The sequence below is a fragment of the Spermophilus citellus genome, assembly GCF_964194105.1.
Source record: "Spermophilus citellus genome assembly, chromosome: 5".
Lineage (NCBI taxonomy): Eukaryota > Metazoa > Chordata > Mammalia > Rodentia > Sciuridae > Spermophilus > Spermophilus citellus.
Window position 1 is genome coordinate 88,410,050 of NC_138186.1, and position 23,658 is coordinate 88,433,707.

A 23,658-nucleotide genomic window follows, 5' to 3' on the forward strand; every position below is an offset into this window, starting at 1 on the left:
AAAGGAATTGCCCAAAGTCTAATGATGATTATTTAGGATATAAAGATCAAACACCTGCCTCAATTCAGACAAGCTAGGATGGTTACACATATAAAAATCAGCAAATGTGATATACCTCATCAATAGAATAAAGAACAAAAACCATAAGGTCCTCTCAACAGGTGCAGAAAAGGCATTTGATAAATTCAACATCCCTTCAGAATAAAAATTCTCAACAAATTAGGGTATAGATAGAACATACCTCAACATAATAAAGACTATATACAATATGCCAACAGCTAATGAATGGGGAAAATTTGAAAGTTTATTTCTGGAAAAGACAAGGGTGTTACTACTTTTATGCAACACAGCACTAGAAGTCCTAGCAAGATGATTCATACAACAGAAGGAAATAAAGGGAAATCAAATTAGAAAGAAGTCAAATTGTCGCTGTTTGCAGATATGAACTTTTATGTAGAAAAATCCCAAACACTTCACCAAAAAAACCATTAAAACTAATAAAAATTCAGCAAAGTTTTAAGATATAAAATTAACATAAAAAATCTGTAGTTAATCTATATACCAATAGTGATTTGTCTTAATAATAATTCAAGAAAGTAAACCCATTCACAATAATTACAAGAAAATAATTAGAAATTTGATCAAGTATGTGACAGATCTGGACACTGAAAACTAAAACATTGATTTAAAATTTTAAAGAGGAGGGCTGGCATTGTAGCTCAGTGGTAGAGTGCTTGCCTCACACATGTGAGGCCCTGGATTTGATCCTCAGCACCACATAAAAATAAAGAAATAGGGGCTGGGGCTGGGGCTCAGTGGTAGAATGCTTGCCTAGCATGCATGAGACACTGGGTTCCATCCTCCACACCACATAAAGAATAAAAAAATAAAATAAAGGTATTCTGTCCATCTACAACTACAAAAACAATTTTTTTTAAAAAAATAAAGAAATAAAAATAAAAATACTATGCCACCTACAACTAAAAATTTTTTTTTAAAAAAACTTTTAAAGAAGACACAAAAGAAATAGAAAGACCATCCATGCTTATGAACTGGAAGAATAAATATTGTTGAAACCTCCTTACTATGAAAAGTAAGGTATAGATTCAATTCAATACTTATCAAAATTCAAATGATATTTTTTTCTCAATTTTAAAAGCACAAATCTAAAATTGTATGGAACCACAATAGTTCTCAAATAGTGAAAGCAATCTTTAAAAAGAACAAAGCTGGAAGTATCATATTCCGTGATTTCAAACTATTATCACAAGGCTGTAGTAATCAAATCAGTGTGGCCTCAGCATAAAAACAGATTTACAGGCCAATAGAACAGAACAGAGATCCCACAAATAAACCCATACATAATGACCTACTAATCTTTGACAAAGATGCCAAGATCTACAATAGGATGAGGATGTCTCTTCAATAAATGGTACTGAAAAAACTGGACATTTACATGCAGAAAGTGTAATTGGAACTGTATAAAAATTGCCATGAAATGGATTAAAGTCTTAAACATAAGATTTGGAGCCATGAAACTTCTAAATGACAACATATGAAAAAATATCCTATGTTAATCTTGATAGTGATTTTTTTTAAATGCCACAAAAGTAGAGACAACAAAAGCAAAAATAAACAAATGGTATTGTATCAACCTGAAATGATTCTGTACAACAAGGGGAATAATAAACAAAATAAAAAGGGAACCTCTTGAATTTGTGAAAATATTTTCAAACCAGGTATCTAATAAGAGGTTAATATTCAAGATATTAAAGAACACAACGCAACAGCAAAAATAAATCAATAAACTGATGTAAAATTGCAAAAAATCTGCATAGATATTTTCCCAAAGAATACATACATTCAGATGGCCAATAGGCATACAAAAAAGTGCTCAATATCACTAATTATTAGGGAAATGAGAATAAGACTGCAATATTATCTTATAACTCTTAGGATGACTATTATCAAAAATAAGAGAGAGAAGAAATATTAGTGAAGGTATGGAGAAATTGGAACCTTTTATACTGTAGGTGGAAATGTAAATTGTTATAACCATTAAGGAAAACAGTATTAAAGTTCCTCTAAAAGTTAAAACTAGAACAATCATATGATCCACCAATACCACTTTTGGTTATAGATATCCAAAGGACATCAAATCAGTACTTCAAACAGATGCCTGCATTCCCTTACTTCTCCTACCATTATTCATAATAGCCAATATTCAGAGACAATCTAACGGTCTATCAATGGATGAATGGGTAAATAAAATGTGATATATATATATGTAATTTATTTATATATATTTATATGTATGTATGCAGATAAATACATACATGCACATTCACACAGAAGTATATATCTATCTATCTATCTATATAGATAGATAGATATAAACATGCACAGTGAAATAAGATTATACTACACATATGCACACAAATATCCCACTGTGTATACATATACAATTATGTTTTAAAACAGTATGTTTATATATGAATATATTGCTAAAATACTATTTTTGTTTTGCTTATTTTTAATTTTTTTAGTTGTAGATGGACATAATACCTTTATTTATTTTATATGGTGCTGAGGATTGAACCTAGTGCCTCATACATGCAAGGTGCACGCTCTAAGATTGAGGCGATTTTTGAGCTAATAAATATGATATTTCACATATGGTTCTGTGAAATTTTTTTTTATTTTTCACCTAGCATTCTGTGTCTAAGATTTACCTATATTGTTGTATATACTTTGTTTTATTTTGTTTCATCTATGTTCAACATTCTCTTGTGTAGATAGAGCAATTTATTTTTCATATCTCTGGTCCATGAACACTTAATTTAATTCCAGTCAATTTCACAATTACAAATAATGATGCTTGAAAATGCTTGGGCAGACTTTGCCAGTGTAGAAGTGAGTAAATAGGCCAAGACACCAGTTTCAGAAATTACAATAAAATATATATACCTAGGCATAAATTTAACATAATTTTATAAAATTTTCTATAGACACATTTAAAATATTACTGAGATGGGTCTCATGGTGCCTCTATTTTTAATTTTGTTTTTCATAATGGTTATAATAATTTATATTCCTCCAATCAGATATGCACATACTACTAGTTATGGAGCCAAAGGAAAATAAATTAGCATGCTGAAGATATATCTGCACTCCAATGTTCACTGGAGCTTTAGTCACAATAGCCAAGATATGGAATCAAACTAAATGCCCTTAAATAGGCAAATAAAATGTGACAGAATAAAAAGTGGAATACTATTTGACTTTAAAAGAAAGGAAATCTTTTCTTTGCAAAAACATGGGTAACATGTTGGAGGACATTAAATTAAGTAAACTGAGCCATTCACTGAAAGGCAAATAACAGGATCTCACTTTTATGTTGAATCTTAGAAAGTCAAACTCTTAAGAAGTACAGAATAGAATGGTGGTAACTAGAGTCTGGGGTGAGGATGGCAGGATTGATGTGGGTCAGAATTTAGACAAAAGGAATAATTCAAGAAATTTATTGTAAAATATGGTAACCATGATTAACAGTGATATATTGGATACTTGCAAATAACTAAGAGAATAGATATTAAGTGTTCTTGCTCACATAAAACAAATACATAAAGTAATGGACATGTTAATTTGCTTTACCACAATATATACATATATCAAAACATCATGTTTTAAGATGTGATTTTTGTCAATTCAAAATAAATTTTAAAAAAATTAATACATCACTACTTTGTTAGACTGTTTTTCATCACTGTAACCAAAATAACTTAACAAGAACAACTTAGAAAAGCAAAAGTTTACTTGGGGCTTACAGTCTCAGAGTTTTAGTCCATGGTCAGCTGGCCCCATTTCTCTGGACTTGAGATGAGGCAGAACATCATTGCAGAAGGGTGTTGCAGAGGAATCGGCTCAGCTCATGGCAGCCAGGAATCAGACAGAGAGTAATTGCATGAAGACCCAGGAACAGGATATAACTCCAAAGGGTGCTCTCTTAGTGTGATAGTCAGCTTTTCATCACTATGAACAAAAGGTTCAAAGACCCACCTTTGAACATTGATCTACTTGGGATCACACTTTGAATGCATGAGCTTTTGGGGTGACATTAAAGATATAAGCCTTAGTAAGTACATATATTAAAAAACATTATTGAAATAAATAGAATACAAAGGGAGGTGTATACTATGTTCATTGATTAACATAAAATTTCACTTCTCCCCACATGTATAGATTAATTGCAATTTCAATAAGAAAACTCTTACCCAACTTTCAAGGAAGTTTATGAAGTAATGATAAAATTAACATGAATGTTAAAACATAAAATTAAAATTAGCTAAGATACTCCTTATAAAGAACACAAGTTTTAAGAACTTGTCTAATCCAACCAAACATAATAAAGTACAAAACTGGCTGATTTTCTTTACGTATGATTATTATTTTCTTTTTAACTACATGCATCCTTCTAAAAATTAATATCAACTGTACATAATCATGCTTAATTTTTATATATAAAAATTGTAGTAATTTTTTTAAAAAAATTATACACAATATTTAATTTTCTTCAATGGAACAAAATAATTACAGAGTAAATTTACTCAATTAATAACCTGTATAAATTTTAATGATTGCTATCAGGGACTTTTGTTTAGTTTATAGCAATAATTGACTGATGGTTGTCTGATGATGCCCCCTTAGACTTTTCAGAATTTGTTCTCCAGGGTGACTGTCAGTTTCACACTGTGTGGCCTGAGAGATCTAAATGCCTTTGATCACACTACTGTAGGATGTGGGAATAAGAACAAAGTCTAAACTCTATAGATGATGTCAAGCCCAAAGGGAGCTCTATCACTTCACCTCTCTCCATACTTTGATCTCTTCCCTCCATAATCAGACCAAAGTTAGGTCAATCACAAATTAAATATGGTTGCTTAATAAAATCACTGAGACTCATCAACTTATAACAAACAAAACTTTCAAACAGGGTAAAACTTTTGAATATGTAAATGAGCTTGAATATTACACAAGTTCAATTAGCTTACACTTAAAAGCTAATGCTCCACTTAACACAATATTCACTGTATATGTTACAATACCTGATATTAACATTTGCTTTTTTCTCTGATTAATTTGGTTTTTTATTTCTCTTAATTATGTCCCCTAGGAAACTTTATCTGATCCCAGAAGGAACTCACACTCTTTTTATGGTTGTAATATTCACTGTGCACACCTATCCTCAGTCTTGTAGTCCCTCTGTCCATCAAACATCTCCCACAACTGTCCTTCCTTTCTGATTGCAAACAAAGACACAGTGTCCTATTCACCTGTGTGCTTTCCACGGAAGGCAGCCATGTCCTTCACAAAGAACATCAAGTATTTGTTATCTCTACTGTCACACTGTTTCCTTTCATAACTAATTTTGCCTAGCCCCCTTTAGTTTTTCTAAAAGATCCTTTAATTTTTTTTGTTGTTGTTAAGAAAATCATTACATGAGTTTTTTGTTTACTGTAAATTATGACATTCACTTATCCTTATTATATTTACTCAGTATTTCCCATGAGCCAAGCACCATGTGAGGGGTTGTACCCCAAGAACAGAGAGTATTTCCCCTTCAATAATCTGAAGACTTGAAGCTGGGTGCTGCTAAGTATGCTTATAATCCCAGCAACTGGAGAGTTTGAGACAGGAAGATAGTAAATTCAAGTCCAGTCTCACAACTTTGTAAGGCCCTTTGAAACTTAGTCATACCCTATCTCAGAATAAAAGATAAAAAGGGCTAGGGATGTAGGTCAACCCTGGGTTCAATCCTTAATACCAAATATATGTGGATGGATGGATGGATGGATAGATAGATAGATAGATAGATAGATAGACAGACAGACATAGATATCAGATACATCTAGAATTTAGGAGTAATGTTGAGACTGACAATTTAGAAGGTGTCCACTTTGTACCTGGAAATTAAAACCATGAGAGTAGATGGTTGAGCACAGGGTTTACATGGAAAGTCAAGAAAGAGGACAAATTTGGATTATGTTAGCAAACTTTGATCTGCCAACATAAAAGGAGTTATCTAGGAAAAAAGTGCCTGGAAGAATAAACTTTAAAATGAATAATTAAAATGATAACAAAAGCCATGAGAGGACAGACCATTACTATCAAAAGCTTGAAATATGATATGTCAAAAGCTTTGTAATGTTTTGAACAACAAATAATAAAAAAAAGCTGCAAATGCCTCAGGTGAGAGAACTCAGTTAAGTTATTTGATGAATAGAAAAAAAACTTTCTATGGAAGTCAGAAAATTCATTCAAAGAAGGGCAGAGATCAGAGACAGATTGCCAAAGTCTGAGGAGCAGGTATGGAAATAAAAGTCATGCTGAGAGAGAGAGAGAGAGAGAGAGAGAGAGAGAGAGAGAGAGAGAGAGAGGAGGGAGGGAGGGAGGGAGGGAGGGAGGGAGGGAAAGAGAGAATAGCAGTGGTTTGAGCAAAAGTTTAATGGAACGTTTTTTGGTTTGGGGTTTTTGTTTTTTAGCAACCTGATAAAGAGCTGAAAATAACAGCCAAAACTAATGATAGAGACAATACAGAGACAGCAGGATAAAATTATTCTCTAAGTGATCAGAGCTGATATATTATTGGTTTATTGGTTTTCTACTACTGCTATAATAGCCAAAAATTTAGTATTTTACAAGAAAAAAAAGATTATTTTCTTGGAGTTCTGGAGGTCAGAAGCCTGAATGGATGTTATAGGGCTAAAATTAAGATGTCAGCAGGTCTGCATTCCTTTCCCAAGGGTATAAGGGTGAATCTGTTGGCATGCCTTCCACAGATTCTAGAAGGCACATGCATTCCTTGGCTTGTGGTTGCACATTCCATCTTCAGAGCTAGAGGTGGAGCATCTTCAAATTTTCAAATTTCTATCTTTCTCCCTCCCTTTTCCTCTCTGTCTCTCTCAAACACACATACATACATACACACACACACACACATCTATTTGCATTGTCACCTTCTCTCTCTCTTTCACACACACAGACACACACACACACACCCTCTTTTTCCGTTGTCACCTTTCCTTCTCTGACTTTCCTCCTTCCCTTTTTATGAACACTAGCAATTATACAGGGTTCACTCACATAATCAAGGATAAATCCCAATCTAAAAAATCTTTAATCAATCACATCTTTCATTTAAGATAAAGCATTTACAAGTCTTAAAGATTAAGAGGTCAATATCTTTGGGTGACAATGATTCTGTCAACCACTCTGGGCAAGGACAGAATGATTAAACTGGAAAAGGAAAATTGATTCCTGGTTTTCCTTCTAGAGGGAAGGAAGCCAGGATGTTGTAGGTAAACATAAAGCAAAATCAGGCTGAAGCATTTGATGGCTGTATTGTCCTCTTGGCAGTCTTGGGGGGTGGGGGGTGAAGTACATCAATGAGAAGAGGAACAATTTTTTTGGAAAAGCGTCTCAAGTTTATTGGGAGAACACGACTAGAAATGGGTAAACAGTGGCCTAGGACAGGTGGGGCTCCAATAGAACAAGAAAGCATAAGGTAGTTGTGAAGCTTATTGGCTAATCAAGGAGATTTGTGCAGCCACTCTTGGCAGCTTGGGAACAGAATCAAAGAAATTAACAGGGATATTTGAAGTGATGAGTATCTGAGGTTGGCTGTAGGAAATAGGGGAAATGTGAGCAATGATCCTCGTGTGTGTGTGTGTGTGTGTGTGTGTGTGTGTGTGTGTGTGTGTTTGAAACCACTGATCCTAGCATTAGATTTTGTTCAGTCCATTCTTCCCCAAGTTTGAAATTTAGTAAAAATTATTTTAGTTAATGTATAAGATGCCTGAGACAGAGTGAGAGAGAGAGAGAGCAGTGGGAGGTGAACAGAGAGAGATGGTCCCCAATTCTTAGGAAGGCAAAACCCTTGGCGATAGCACTGACAGATAAATATCTTTATGTATTCAAATTACAGAGTCATGCTAATAACCCAAGTAACTTTTTGGAGTTTGTAATTTATAAATTAGAATTAGGATAATTAATAAATCCATTCTCATTCCAGCACATATTGGTTTAAGTTTTTTAAAAACTCTGTTTTGACAGGGAGTTTAATCTTAATGAAAGTTTATTTAACAATATTTAAAAGTGATCTTCCAATAGAGAGGGTTTTCCCACAGGTAGAAATTTTAAAATATAATTTGCCACATAATTATTTGATAATTACTTTGTCATCAGATATCTTTTATAAGGAATTTAACTCTATCTCCAATGTAATCTGTTCCACTTAGTTTCACTCAATATTTCATTATTCTCATTTTATCAGTTATAATTCACTAAAATACTAAGCTGATTTTATTATCAGGTTAAAGCCTGCCAGTCAACATTCTAGAAGGCTACAGTCATTGCCCTATTAAACATTATATTTTTAGATTTCCCTAAAAGGAAGTATGTTTGCAAGCTCTTTATTAAATATGAAACACTCCTGTAATGATTGTGTTTTTACATTATATTTTTGCTTATTTAAATACTTCCATTTACCTGTTTCTTTTCTTAGCTTCATTTGCACAGAAAAGCAAGAGGATCTAGTGAATTTTGAATATTTTTTAAAAAACTTAGCCAATCAGATGTATATTAGAGGCATATAAGAAATTCTTTACAAAAAGTACAGTTGTGAAGAAAATTAGAAAACAATTTAAAGAAAAATAGTGCCCTGGATTGAAAAGATTACTCTGCTGGCAGTGGGAGAACAGAGTCAGGGACTCCACAAAAGGAGAATATGCCCACGTGGGTAGCATTACAGTCCTGACTCAAGGTGACAGTCACCAGCACGGCGAGATACAGAGATAGAAGGGAGACCCATGGTGTGGTTAAAACAGATACTAGAAACATAAAATTGCAGTAGCAAAGGGCTTGAATCAGTCCGAATTTTCTATATGCCCAGTCTTCACATTATTCACTGTGTAAGAGCACATTTCTCTCTCCAGGATCTGTTCTTTACTTCGAAGATTTCGTCGAGAGGAGAATTCACACCTGCCACGATCACCTACTTATTCAGTGAACACACGCAGCCTGCTTTTATAGCTTTTGGTCATCAATGTAGGTTTTTATTAGTTACTTCCTTAAGAAAACAAATCATGGAGGAAAAACGTAATATAAAACATATTATATTTTTAAGATGAAAATGGAGAAAATTTTGTCTTGTTTAAATATTTGCATATGTAACAACGCGAAGGATTGCTCTAAGTCATTGCTTTTTGGAATACAACGTTACCCATATTTATAAAATGTTAATAAATGAGAAAAATATTCCTCATTTATCCTGCCATTCTATTCAAATGAATCGGTAATAAAATAAATATAATGAAAATTTGAAACATAATACCATAATAAAAGTATCTAATATTTATCTTTGAAATTTACATTATTTTTGCTGTTGAAAGAATAAAGAAATGGGGCTGAGGTTGTGGCTCAGCGGTAGAACACTTGCCTAGCGTGTGAGAGATGCTGGGTTAGATCCTCAGCACCACATAAAAATAAATAAAATAAAGGTATTGTGTCCAACTACAATTAAAAAAAATAAAATAAAAGAGGAATTCTTAAAAAATAATAAATAAATGAAAATTATGTGTATCAAAAGTTCATTTTGATTTTTTATTTTAGGGTTTCACTAAGTTTTTACACAAAAGCATTGCCTATTTTGTCCCTAACCTTTTCTGCTTACATATGCAGGTAAACTATTTAATAATATGCAATTTGATAATGAATGAAAGGCAATTTTTTAAAATAAATATATTAAAATTATTTGAACTATTAGTGAACAAATAATTTGGCAAATTGGTAAACATCTGCATTCATAAATCATAGCTGCCAGATAATGGCTTGAACAAGCATGTATCAAAGAATCAATGGTAGAATAATACTACCATTGGAGTAAACAAGAAAAAGGAAACCATATCACATTGCAATGCTTATTCTTAAAGAAACAGAAATACGCATTGCAAGTTTCAAAGTAAATATCTGATAGTGCAGTCTATTTACTGGTGAAACCATTTATATGTATATATTTTTATTACTTTATTTTATTTATTTACTTTTTATGTGGTGCTAAGGATCAAACCCAGTGTTTCACCCATGCTAGGCAAGCGTTCTACCACTGAGCTACAGCCCCAGCCCCTGGTGAGAACATTTTTTTCTCATCAAATTGAAAAAAAGACACTTTAAATGAGCAATCGAATTTAACTTTTAATTCAGGAAGAGGATCAAATACAATATTAATGTACAAAACAAAAGTTTTACTCCCAAACAATTAAATTATCATAAACATTAGGGCTGATTCAAGATAACTTGGTACTAGAAAAAAGACAAATATAAACCAGATAAATTCAGAAAATAAGTTTCTATCTAGAAAAGTTTCATACTTTACTAATGAATCGTATTTGGTTTCTTAGACCAAACTTTACACTAGTGAATATAAAACACAATGAACAGAAATTCAACTAATGAACACTTTCAGAAACATCTATTCCTAAAATAAGCTTATTGGAAGATATGCTTTGCTGATATACACACACACACACATACATATATACATACACACATATATTTTTTTTTTGCTAATGTTCTCCAACTTATCTTGTCAAGATTCTTTTACCATTTCCAGATGTCTTATTTCAATATATTTCAAAACTGATTCAACAGACAGTATTAAGAATCTTGCAGGATTATTACATGGTTATACACTTAAGATGATCAAGTTAAAGTTTTTGTAACCTATGAATATATATCTTATTTGAAAATTGATGATTCATCTGGGCACAATGGTGTACACCTGTGATCCCAGTGACTCCGGAGGCTGAGGCAGGAGGATCACAAATTCAAGCCCAGCTTCAGCAATGGGCTGAAAATATAGCTCAGTGGTAAAGCGTCTCTGGGTTCAACCCCCAGTAACACTGCCACCCCCCCCAAAAAAAAAGACTTCAATAAATGTTATAATCTTTCTGATTTCCATTTTGCTAATTTTATTACTACCTAGCAATCACATTAATGTCAAATATTTAACATATCCTTATTAAATACTTCAACTTGAAATAAAGAAACAACTTTTAATTCCAACTACATCTTGGGCTGAATATATGTGAACCTAGATGACTTTTTTTTTGGGGGGGGGTACTGGGGATTGAATTCAGGGGCACTAGACCACTGAACCACATCCCCAGCCCTATTTTGTATTTTATTTTGAGACAGGGTCTCACTAAGCTGCTCAGCACCTCGCTTTTGCTGAGGCTTCGAACTCGCAATCCTCCTGCCTCAGACTTCTGAGCCGCTGGGATTACAGGCGTGTGCCAGAGCCCTGTGTGAACCTAGATTACTTTTAAAACTTTCTCTGAAATCCTGATTGGTTTCATTATGGATACAAAAAAAAAAAGCTAAATTTCTTATATTTCTACTTTTCTCATACTTTCTTTTTAAATACAAGTCTGTTTTTCTCTCCTGAGATAGTCTTAGAAAGGAGTTAGAGAGAGGGTAATAATAGAGTTTTCCTTCTATTCACATAGGTAGTTAAATTCTGAGCCCAGAGGAACAGGAGACTTTTCATCATAATTCTCTTTTTCCAAACTTCTTTTGAATTTTAAAGAGTGACCAACAGTAAATTCCATGACTATGACAATCAACTTACCTAATCCTCAATAATCAATTCAATAAATGGTATATTCTGTATATTTTAATGTTGTAATTATAATAAATTTTTTTACTTACAAATGAGTGAATTCAGGTAAGCATTTTGCATTGTTCTTTCCAAGATGCTTAGTTATTCTACAGGAAAAGAAAATTGCTTGATAGTTTATGAATTCTCTTCCATATTTTTATTGCTTTTACCTGTACTCCTCTGAATAATAGGGCAAAGTGTGAAATTATTTACTCATCAATATATTAGGCAAACTTTATCCTGTTACATTGAGAGTAATTTATAATTATGTTGAACTAAATGATTAAAACTTTTTGATTACATATAATAGTAAATTCTCTTGCTACCAAAAAGGCACAAAACATGTTTTTTATTAAAAACATAATGGGAAGGAGGTCTTTGGAAATAACTGGATGACTTTGGGCAGTTTACTTGATTCGGGTGAACATTATTTTATTTATCTTTAAAAGGGAAATAAAATACCTATCCTATTTGACTAGATAAAATACTCATGTCTGGCACAAAATTATGCCCAATAATGAGAATGAAAGGGGAGGAGAGAAAAGAGATTATGATTATGCAGCAATCATCATATGAAGCATATGATCCCATCATCTCCCTTCAACTCTCTTTTTATTCATTCCCATATTACTAAAATTAACCCATTTCTTCAAAACTAGTTCTTTGTCTAATTCTAGGGTTTTAGAGAATCTTACATTTTTAGTTTCCTGACTTGATCAATAATTGGGTTAATTCTCAAGTATCCAAATATTTTCATTTAATCAGTCCTCTCCACATTGTGATAGCCAGACTGGCTTTACCTCCTCCCCAGATCTGATTCATGCCACGTATTTGGGATGCAATATTTGAAAACAAATGATAATATGAGCCAAGTCCACTTCCATAGGAAAGGTTACAATTGCTATGAATATGTAAGGTTTTTATGTTCTCCAACTTCTCCCTATGCTCAGAAAATATACTAAAGAGATAAAATCAGAACATTATTTTATCTACAACCTTTATTAACATTATAAAGAAATCATGTTCTAGAGAATTGCAGACAAGGAGCAATTTCTCTCTACAAAAGCATTTTGGTTGTTGCATTTTAAGTGGATATTACTTTCAAGTGTTTAGATTACAGATATTTGTTAGACTCAGGTAGACATAAACTCAGCCTTACATCATTCATTCTTCCATGTTAACTGAAATCATGCAGCGATAGATTCTTTTATGAAATACTATGCCTCAAGTTAGGCCATCAAGAAACAGTCTGTGAGACTGTGTGTACAAGAAACAGTTTATGTATAAAAAGTTTATTGAGCAGGACTGTAAGGAACAACATTTGTCAGGAGAGTCTAGGAGCTAAATTGACATATTGACAGAGAGAGGTTAAATTATGATAAACGAAGAAGGAGGAGGAGGAGGAGGAGAGGAGAAAGAATAGGGAGAAGGAGAAGGAGGGGAAGGAGAAGGAGAAAAAGAAGGAGAATGAGAAGGAGAAAAGGAGGAGGAGAAAGAAGGATGAAGGAGGAGGCGGAGGAGGAGGACGAGGACGAGGACAAGGAAGACGAGGAGGACGAGGAGGATGAGGAGGAGGCCACAGCTGAACTTAACAGGGATATTTAAAGCTAGACTTGACTCTAATGATTGTCCAGAATTGAGACGGTGTCTGGGTGTCTGGTCTTTATATGCTAAATAAACATCATTGGACTTTGGGTGATTGCTTTGGGCAGGCTGATCCCTGCTGTCAGGAGCAGTTGCTGGATGGGTACTAAGCTCTAAGCTGTTAAAAGCCCACACAGAGCTATTGGGAGAATAAGTGCCTTATCCTATGAAGGCCACAGGTGTGTGTTAGCTTCTCTATGACCTTGACCAAAATACTGATAAGAACGACCTAGATGAGCAAAACTTTACTTGAGGCTGGCTCGTGGTCTCAGAGGATTTGATCTGCGGTCATCCGGCTCCATTGCTTTAGTCCCAAGAGGAGGCAAAACACCATGACAGAAGGACCTGCCAAAGGAAGGCTGCTCATCTCATGGTACCCAGGAAGGGGAGAGAGAGAGAGAGAGAGAGAGAGAGAGAGAGAGAGAGAGAGAGAGAGAGAGAGAGAGAGAGAGAGAGAGAGAGAAGGAGGAAGGACAAGAAGAAGAATCCAGGGAAAAATGTTAATTCCCAGGCAAACCCTTAGTGACCTACTTCCCCCATTCATATCCCATCTGCCCACAGTTACCACAAGTAATCCATTTAAATTATTAACCCATCAAATATATGAATCCACTGATTAGGTTACATATCCCATAATATGATCATTTCACCTCTAAACTCCTGCATTGCCTAAAATGACCTTTTATGAAGAACATCTCATACCTAAACCATAACATGTGGTACACTGCAAAATTCACTACTTTTCACTAACCAGAATTTACTTTTATTTTTTACATATATACTCATGATTACTATCAATTGAATTGATTTTTGTATATAATGTAAGATAACAATCTAGTTTTATTTTTAAATATACATATACAGTTACCCCTGCAACATTTATTGAAGAAACTATTCTAACACCATTGTTTCTTTTTTTAAAATTTCAATTTGTTATATATGACAGCAGAATGCATTACTATTCATATTACACATATAGAGCACAATCTTTCTTATCTCTGGTTGTACACAAAGTAGAGTAACACCATTTATGTCTTCTTACATGTACTTAGGGTAATGATGTCCATCTCATTCCACCATCTTTCCTATCCCCATGTTCCCACACTTTCCCTCCTTCCTGTTTGCCCTATCTAGAGTTCATCTAATCCTCCCATGTTCCCCCAACCACATTATGAATCAACACCTGAAAATCAGAGAAAACATTTAGTATTTGTTTTTTTTTTTTGGGGGGGTGGGTATTGGCTAACTTCACTTAGCATTATATTCTAAGCATTATATTCTCCAGGTCCATCCATTTACTTGCAAATGCCATGATTTTATTCTTTTTTATTGCTGAGTAATATTCCATTTTCTTTATCAATTCATCTAATGAAGGACATCTAGATTAGTTCCACAGTTTAGCTATTGTGAATTGTGCTGCTATAAACATTGATGTGGCTGTGTCCCTGTAGTATGCTGTTTTTAAGTCCTCTGGGTATAGACCAAGGAGAGGGATAACTCTCTAGGTATAGACTAAGGTCAAATGGTGGTTCCATTCCCAGTTTTCCAAGGATTCTCCATACTGCTTTCCAGACTGGCTGCACCAATTTGCAGTCCCACCAGCAATGTATGAGTGCGCCTTTTCCCCCACATCTTCACCAACATTAATTGTCATTAGTATTCTTAATAGCTGCCATTCTAAATGGAGTGAGATGAAATCTTAGAGTAGTTTTGATTTGCATTTCTCTAATTTCTAGAAATATTGAACATGTTTTCATATACTTGTTGATTGATTGTATATCATCTTCTGAGAAGTGTCTGTTCAGGTCCTTGTCCCATTTATTGATTGATTGATTATTATTATTATTATTTTTATTTCAGCTTTTTGTGTTCTTTATATACCCTAGAGATGAGTACTCTATCTGACATGTGCAGGGTAAAAATTTGCTCCCAAGGTGTAGGCTCTCTATTCACCTCACTAATTGTTTCCTTTGCTGAGAAGAAACTTTTTAGTTTGAATCCATCCCATTTATTAATTCTGGATTTTAATTCTTGTTCTATAGGAGTGTTAGTAAGGAACTTGGGACCTCATCCATCATGATGGAGATTTCAGCCTACTTTTTCTTCTAATAGATGCAATATCTCTAGTTTAATTTCTAGGTTCTTGATCCATTTTGAATTGAGTTTTGTGCATGGTGAGAGATAGGGGTTTAATTTTATTTTGTTGCATATGGATTTTTTCCCCCAGCACTATTTGTTGAAGAGCCTATCTTTTCTCCAATGTATGTTTTTGGCACCTTTGTCTAATATAAGATAATTGTAATTTTGTGGGTTAGTCTCATTGTCTTCTATTCTGTACCATTGGTCTACCAGTCTATTTTACTGCCAATACCATGCTGTTTTTGTTACTATTGTTCTGTAGTACACTTTAAGGTCTGGAATAGTGATGCCAACTGCTTCACTCTTCTTGCTAAGAATTGCTTTAGCTATTCTGGGTCTCTTATTTTTCCAGAAGAATTTCATGACTGCTTTCTATATTTCTATGAGGAATGTCATTGGGATTTTGATTGGAACTACATTAAATCTGTATAGTGCTTTTGATAGTATGGTCATTTTGACAATATTAATTCTGCCTATCCAAGAACAAGGGAGATCTTTCCATATTCTAAGGTCTTTTTAAATGTCTTTCTTTAGCATTCTGTTGTTTTCATTATAGAAGTCTTTCACCTCTTTTGTTCAGTTGATTCCTAAGTATTTCCTTTTTTGTTTTTATTTTTGTTATTCAGGCTATTATAAATGGCATAGTTTTCCTTTTAGAGGATTTGTCTCTGATGTACAGAAATTCCTTTGATGTATGGGTGTTTACTTTATATCCTGCTACTTTGTTGAATTCATTTACTAGTTCTAGAGGTTTTCTGGGGGAATTTTTTAGGTCTTCTAGGTATAGAATCATATCCTTGGCAAATAGTGCTAATTTGAGCTCTTCTTTACAGATCTGTATCCCTTTAATTTCCTTCTTCTGTCTAATTGCTCTGGCCAATGTTTCAAGAACTATGTTAAATAGAAGTGGTGAAAGAGGGCATCCCTGTTTTGTTCCATGTTTTAGAGGGAATGCTTTCAATTTTTCTCCATTTAGAATGATGTTGGCCTGGAGCTTAGCATAGACAGCTTTTACAATGTTAAGATATGTTCCTGTTATCCCTAGTTTTTCTAGTGTTTTGAACATGAAATGACACTGTATTTTGTCAAATGCTTTTTCTGCATCTATTGAAATGATCATGTGGTTCTTATCTTTAATTATATTCATGTGATGAGTTACATTTATTGATTTCCCTATGTTGAACCAACCTTGCATCCCTGGGATGAGTCCCACTTGATTGTGGTGCACCATCTTTTTGATATTTTTTTTTTTGCATTTGATTTGCCAGAATTTTATTGAGAATTTTTTTCATCTATGTTCATTAGAGATATTAGTCTTCAATTTTCTTTCTTTGATGTGTCTTTGCCAGGTTTTGGAATCAGGGTGATATTGGCCTCATAAAATGCGTTTGGAAGGGCTCCCTCTTTTTCTATTTTATGAAATAATTTGAAGAGTATTGGTACCAGTCCTTCTTTAAAGGTCTTGCAGAACTTGGCTGTGTATCCATCAGGTTCTGTGCTTTTCTTGGTTGGTAGGCTTCTGATGGCGTCTTTTATTTCTTCCCTTGAAATTGATCTGTTTAAATTTTGTATATCATCTTGCTTGAGTTTGGGTGAACCATAAGACTCTAGAAATTTGTTAATGCCTTCTATATCTTCTGTTTTATTAGAGTACAAGTTTTCAAAATAATTTCTAATTATTTTCTGTATTTCTGTAGTGTCTTTTGTGATATTTCCTTTTTCATCACATATGATAGTAATTTGGGCTTTTCTCTTCTATTCATTAGCATGGCTAAGGGTTTGTCATTTTTTTTTTATTTTTTCAAAACACCAAGTTTTTGTTTCGACAATTTTTTCAATAGATTCTTTTGTTTTAATTTCATTGATTTCAGCTCTGATTTTAATTATTTCCAGTCTTCTACTGCTTTTGGTGTTGACTGTTCTTCTTTTTCTAGGGCTTTGAGATGTAATGTTAGGTCACCAATTTGTTAGACTTTTTCTTCTTTTAAGGAATGAACTCCATGCAATAGACTTTCCTCTTAGTACTGCTTGCACAGTGTCCCCGAGATTTACCTCTGAGAATTTTTTAGTCTCCTCTTTGATGTCTTTTGCAGCTCATTGTTCATTCAATAGCATAGTATTTAGTCTCCAGGTCTTGTGGTAGCTTCTATTTTTCATTTATTCTTGATTTCTATTTTCATTTAATTATGATCTGACAGAATGCAGGGTAGTATCTCTACTTTTATATTTGCTAAGAGTTGCTTTGTGGCATAATAAATTATCTATTTTTGAGAAGCAGCCATGTGCTGCTGAGAAGAAAGTGTATTTACTTGTTGAAGGTTGGAATATTCTATATATGTCAGTTAACGTTTAAGTTATTGATTGTACTATTGAGTTCAATAGTTTCTTTGTTCAGCTTTTGTTTGAAAGATCTATCCAGTGGTGAAAGAGATGTGTTAAAGTCATCCAGAATTATTGTGTGTGGTCTATTTGACACTTGAAGTTGAGAAGAGTTTGTTTGATCAACATAGATGCTCCATTGTTTGGGGCATAAAAATTTATTATTATTATGCCTATTGATGAATGTTTCCCTTAAGCAGTATGAAATATCCTTCTCTATCCCTTTTGATTAACTTTGACTTGAAGTCTTATTTTTGATATGAGGATGGAAACCCCTGCTTGCTTCTGCAGTCCATGTGAGTGGCATGATTTTTCCCAACCTTTCACCTTCAATCTGTGGTTTTCTGTGAGATGTGTCTTTTGGAGGAAACATATTGGTGGGTCTTTTTTTTTTAAATCAAATCTTTCAGTCTATATATTTTAATTGGAGAGTTTAAGCCATTAACATCCAGGGTTATTATTAAGACATGTATTTGTATTCACAACTATTTTAGTTTATTTTTGGTATTTAACTTGACTTGGTATCTAATTTGATTAGTTTTTCATTTATGGTAATACCTCCCTTTGCTGTTTTCCATTGTTGTTTATCAATTCTCCTTCATGGAATATTTTGCAGAGGGTGTTCTGTAGTCCTAGTTTTCTAGTTGTAAATTATGTTAACTTTTGTTTATCATGGAAAGTTTTTTTCATCATAAAGTCTAAAGCTTAGTTTTGCTGGATATAAGATTCTTGGTTGGTATCCATTTTCTTTCAGAGCTTGGTATATGTTGTTCCAGGATCTCCTAGCTTTTTTTTAATTTTTTTTTATTGGTTGTTCACAACATTACAAAGCTCTTGACATATCATATTTCATACATTAGATTGAAGTGGGTTATGAACCCCCAATTTTACCCCAAATGCAGATTGCAGAATCACGTCAGTTACACATCCACAATTTTACATAATGCCCTATTAGTAATTGTTGTATTCTGCTACCTTTCCTATCCCCTACTATCCCCCTCCCCTCCCCTCCCATCTTCTCTCTCTACCCCATCTACTGTGATTCAAGTCTGCTGATTTTTGGTCTCCCCCTATATGTGATCATATTCCTCCATCTTGAGGCCTTTAGGATTCTATCCTTGTTCTTTATACTAGGCATAAATGTGATTATAATGTGATTTGGTATAGATCTGTTGTGTTTTTGTACATTTGGTGTCCTATAAGCCTCTTGTATTTGATTTTCCAATTCATTCTTCTTGTTTGGGAAGTTTTCTGATATTATCTCATTAAAGAGATTGTGCATTCTTCTGGTTTGAAACTCTGTGCCTTCCTCTATCCCAATAACTCTTATATTTGGTTTTTTCATGCTATCCCATAATTCTTGGAAGTTCTCCTCATCTTCATTGTGTGATCAACTTTATTTTCCAGATTGTATATTTTGTCTTCATTATCTGGTGTTCTGTCTTCCAAGTAATCTAGTCTGTGATGTTTTCTATTTAGGATATAAAATCAACACCCATCAATCAAAGGCATTCCTGTATATTAGTGACAAATCCTCTGAATGGAAATGAGGAAAACTACCCCATTCAAAGATATTTTTGAGGATACTAAAAAAAAAATAAAATACTTAGGAATCAACCTAACAAAAGAGGTGAAAGATCTATACAATGAAAACTACATAACCCTACAGAGAGAAATAGAAGGAGACCTTAGAAGATGGAAAGATATACCCTGCTCATGGATAGGCAGAATTAATATTATTAAAATGGCCATATTACTAAAAGCACTTTACAGATTCAATGCGATTCCGATCAAAATCCCAATGGCATTCCTTGCAGAAATAGAAAAAGCAATCATGAAATTCATCTGGAAAAAAAAGAGACCCAGAATAGCTAAAGCAATTCTAAGCAGGAAGAGTGAAACAGGTGGTATCGCTATACCAGATTTAAACTATACTACAGAGCAATAGTAAGAAAAACAGCATAGTACTGGTACCAAAACAGGCTGGTAGACTAATGGTACAGAATAGAAGACACAGAGATCAACCACAAAATTACAACTACCTTATATTAGACAAAGGTGCTAAAAGCATGCAATGGAGAAAGGATAGCATCTTCAACAAATGGTGCTGGGAGAACTGGAAATCCATATGCAACCAAATGAAATTGAATCCCTTTCTCTCACCATGCACAAAAGTTAACTCAAAATGGATCAAGGAGCTAGGAATCAAATCAGAGAATGAGACTCTGCATCTAATAGAAGAAAAAGTTGGCCCTAATCTCCATCACATGGAGTCAGGCCTCAAATTCCTTAATAAGACACCTATAGCACAAAAGTTAAAACCAAGAATCAACAAATGGTTTGAATTTAAACTAAAAAGTTTTTTCTCAGCAAGAGAAATAATATGTGAGGTAAACAGGGAGACTACATCCTGGGAACAAATTTTTACCCCTCACACATCAGATAGAGATCTAATCTCTAGAGTATACAAAGAACACAAAAAGTTAAACAACAAAAAAAGTAAATAACCCAATCAACAAATGGACCAAGGACCTGAACAGACACTTCTCAGAAGAGGATATACAATCAATCAACAAATACATGAAAAAAATGCTCACCATCTCTAGAAGTCAGAGAAATGCAAATTAAAACTACTCTAAGATACCTCTCACTCCAGTAAAAATGGCAGCCATTATGAAGTCAAACAACAACAAGTGCTGGTGAGGATGCGGGGAGAAAAAGGCACACCCATACATTGCTAGTGGGACTGCAAATTGGTACAGCCAATTTGGAAAGCAGTATGGAGATTCCTTGGAAAGCTGGGAATGGAACCACCATTTGACCCAGATATTCCCCTTCTCGGACTATATCCAAAAGACCTAAAAAGAGAATACTACAGGGACACTTTCCTCTCTTGTTTTTTCATGTTGTTTATGTGACTACCTTTCTTTCAGTGTGGATCTGAGGTATTATAATTTCTATCCTACAATCTTGTAGTATCTATGTAGATTATCTGTTCTTCACCTTGGTGTTGGGCTTCTAGACCCTGCCAGTGTCCCAGGATGGATGCTATTGCAACTATAGGTGATGGCAGAAATAACAGGAAGTAACTTGAGATAGCTGTGGAGGTACCCCAAGATTGACGCAACGTCTTTCAGAGATGGGGCTGAAAGGGTGGGCCTTACACTGGCTTTGGGATGCCTGCTTCCAAATGTAGCTGCACCTATTAGGCCCTATCTGTTGTCCCAAGGTAGAGGCTGCTTCATGGGGAGGGGTGTGGGGATGGCTGCAAGTTCTCAAGATGGTAGTGGGTTAAACCTAGGCTCCAAGGTAGTGGTGGAGGGGGTGGACCCAGGCCTGAGCTGGGCCTGGGCTTCCGTGCAGGTTGTCGGAGGGGCCTAAGCTCTGGGGGGCTGCAGTTGGCTGATGGACCTGGGCCTACCCTGGGCCTTGGCTCCTGTACAGGTCAGTGAGCCAGAATTTACTTTTAATGCTGTAGAATAAAATATTTAATAGAAATTGATGTTTTAAAAAAGAATATATATTACAATAACACAATTCTTGTCATAGTGTCATCAACTTTACTGACAGTGTAGCAATCATATAGAAGGAATTTGTTTTTTAATCTACACCACAGACTTGATTTCAGGAATCCATTTGCTAATATAACCATGTATAATCACAAGCTTTGTTACTTTTCAACACTAAGAACAGCAGAGGGTCTTCTAAACACTGAATAGCAGTAAGAGGACAAGGATGGAGGATCTAAATTTTCAGAAATAAATACAGAAGTTCTCAAAAAACTGAAGGCATCCTCTACTTTAGAAAACAATAAATGTAGAGACCATAGTACAAACATGATTAAGTCTTTGCACCCCTGTTTGGATCCACTATTCTTATTCTGACTGAGAGTGGCTACATCAACATTTCCCAAAGACTCCTGCACATTCATCCCATAGGATGCTCTAGTAGATACATGTGAAGTTCTATGGATAAGTGTGATTAGAAATCTCACTATTTCAAAATCCCTCAGAAGCTTGCAGAGCATATTGGGATATTAAATCCTCAAGAAGATAATCAGCCTACATTTTTACTTCATCATTTATCAAATTTATATAACCACACAATTATTTTTCATGCAATCTTTTTAGCATGCTAAAGAAATAATGATCTAGAGAATTCAAAGTGGGATATGCGCTCCATGATTACCTGAAAAAAATATCCTACAGAAATGTCCTGGAAAAATAAAGCATTCAAATAAGAGTTTCTTTTTCAACACAGATTCAAAATATTTTCTTATTTCTTATTGCTCACTCAGAGAAAATGAGGGATAGGTTTTCCTATAAATATTGCTTTCAAAAACTACCTTTTCTTTAAATTTTCCAGGCTCTTTACCTTATCTATACTATAGACAAGAATCAGAAAATACACTAAATAGGGAAAATATATAAATAGCCAGAATATAAAACATGATGGCAGAAAGCATACAACCCAGAGAAGACAAAAGCATGAAGATTTCCTTTATCCAAGGTTGTCGCATAAGTTCTGTCTCTTGTAGGTTTTCTTAAAAGGAGAAATCCCTTCAATCACAAGTTTTGCATTTTTTCCAACAAAATTTGTGCATTTTTTGATAATGCATTATTTATACATTAAGCTATTATTTCATAGTAAACTATTCTATTTCTACCTGGCAAATGACAATGAATCCATTGCACAGTTTGAATGTCTGTGCACTGACAGCATGGTTGCTTATAATATGAAATGCAAATTAAAAATACAAAAGGCACTAACCTTAACTGCTCATATCAGCAAAGTTTGAAGCTTTTAAAAAAATATTTATATTTTTTAGGTGTAGATGGACACAACACAATGCCTTTATTTTTGTGTTGCTGAGGATCAATCCCGGGTCCCACCTGTGCTAGGCAAGCGCTCTACCTCTGAGCCACAATCCCAGCCCCTGAAACTTTTATTACATACAGTGTTTGCAAAGTTAGACATGAGCCTAAGTTGGAATAACATTTAGAAAAAGCTACTTAGTAACTGCTAACAAAATTTGAAATGCATCCTTTTCTACCCCACAATAGCATTTCTAGCCATTAATCCTATAGTAATACTCCCTGTGTGCAAAACAAATCTTGCTTCAATGTGTAGCACTGCTGGTTATAGCAAAAGCCAAAAGAAAGCCTAATTTCTAAGAATTGATAACTATTTAAATATTTTGCTACATTTATAGAATAAAGTATTATTTGTTATTAACTATACTATTTACTGTAATACTAGCCTTCAACATGTATTTAAAAAAATAAAAATGGCATTTTCCAGAATGCTGGTACATTGGAAAACATACTCACTCTGAAAAGAGCCTTCTAAGAACTTGCCAGCAGCTGCCACTGGGGAGACTACCTGATGACCAAGAAGACTAAAACTGCACAGACTTTCCTAAATTTTAGACAGGCTTCTCTCTGACCTTAGACCTCTGACCTTACTTAGACCACTGGCCTCGCTTTTCATAGAGCAGTTACTTAAGGAAAGTTCCTCTGTCTTTTTAAAAGCCTCTTTGTATTTTTAAACCCAGGACCATCTTTCTGAAGGACCTGGAAGCATCCTTCTGAAATGTAACCAACCTCAAGGAAGATAGTCCTATCTCGGTCTTTGTGGGAAGAGGGGAACCTAATTCCTATCCAAGTGTCTTGCTCTAAGTTGTAAAACTACCCCTTATCATGGAGGCAAGACAAAGTTAGTAGGGTTAGGTCAACTAGCAAATATAGGTCACCTACAATTTCCTTACCCAGCTCTTAAAA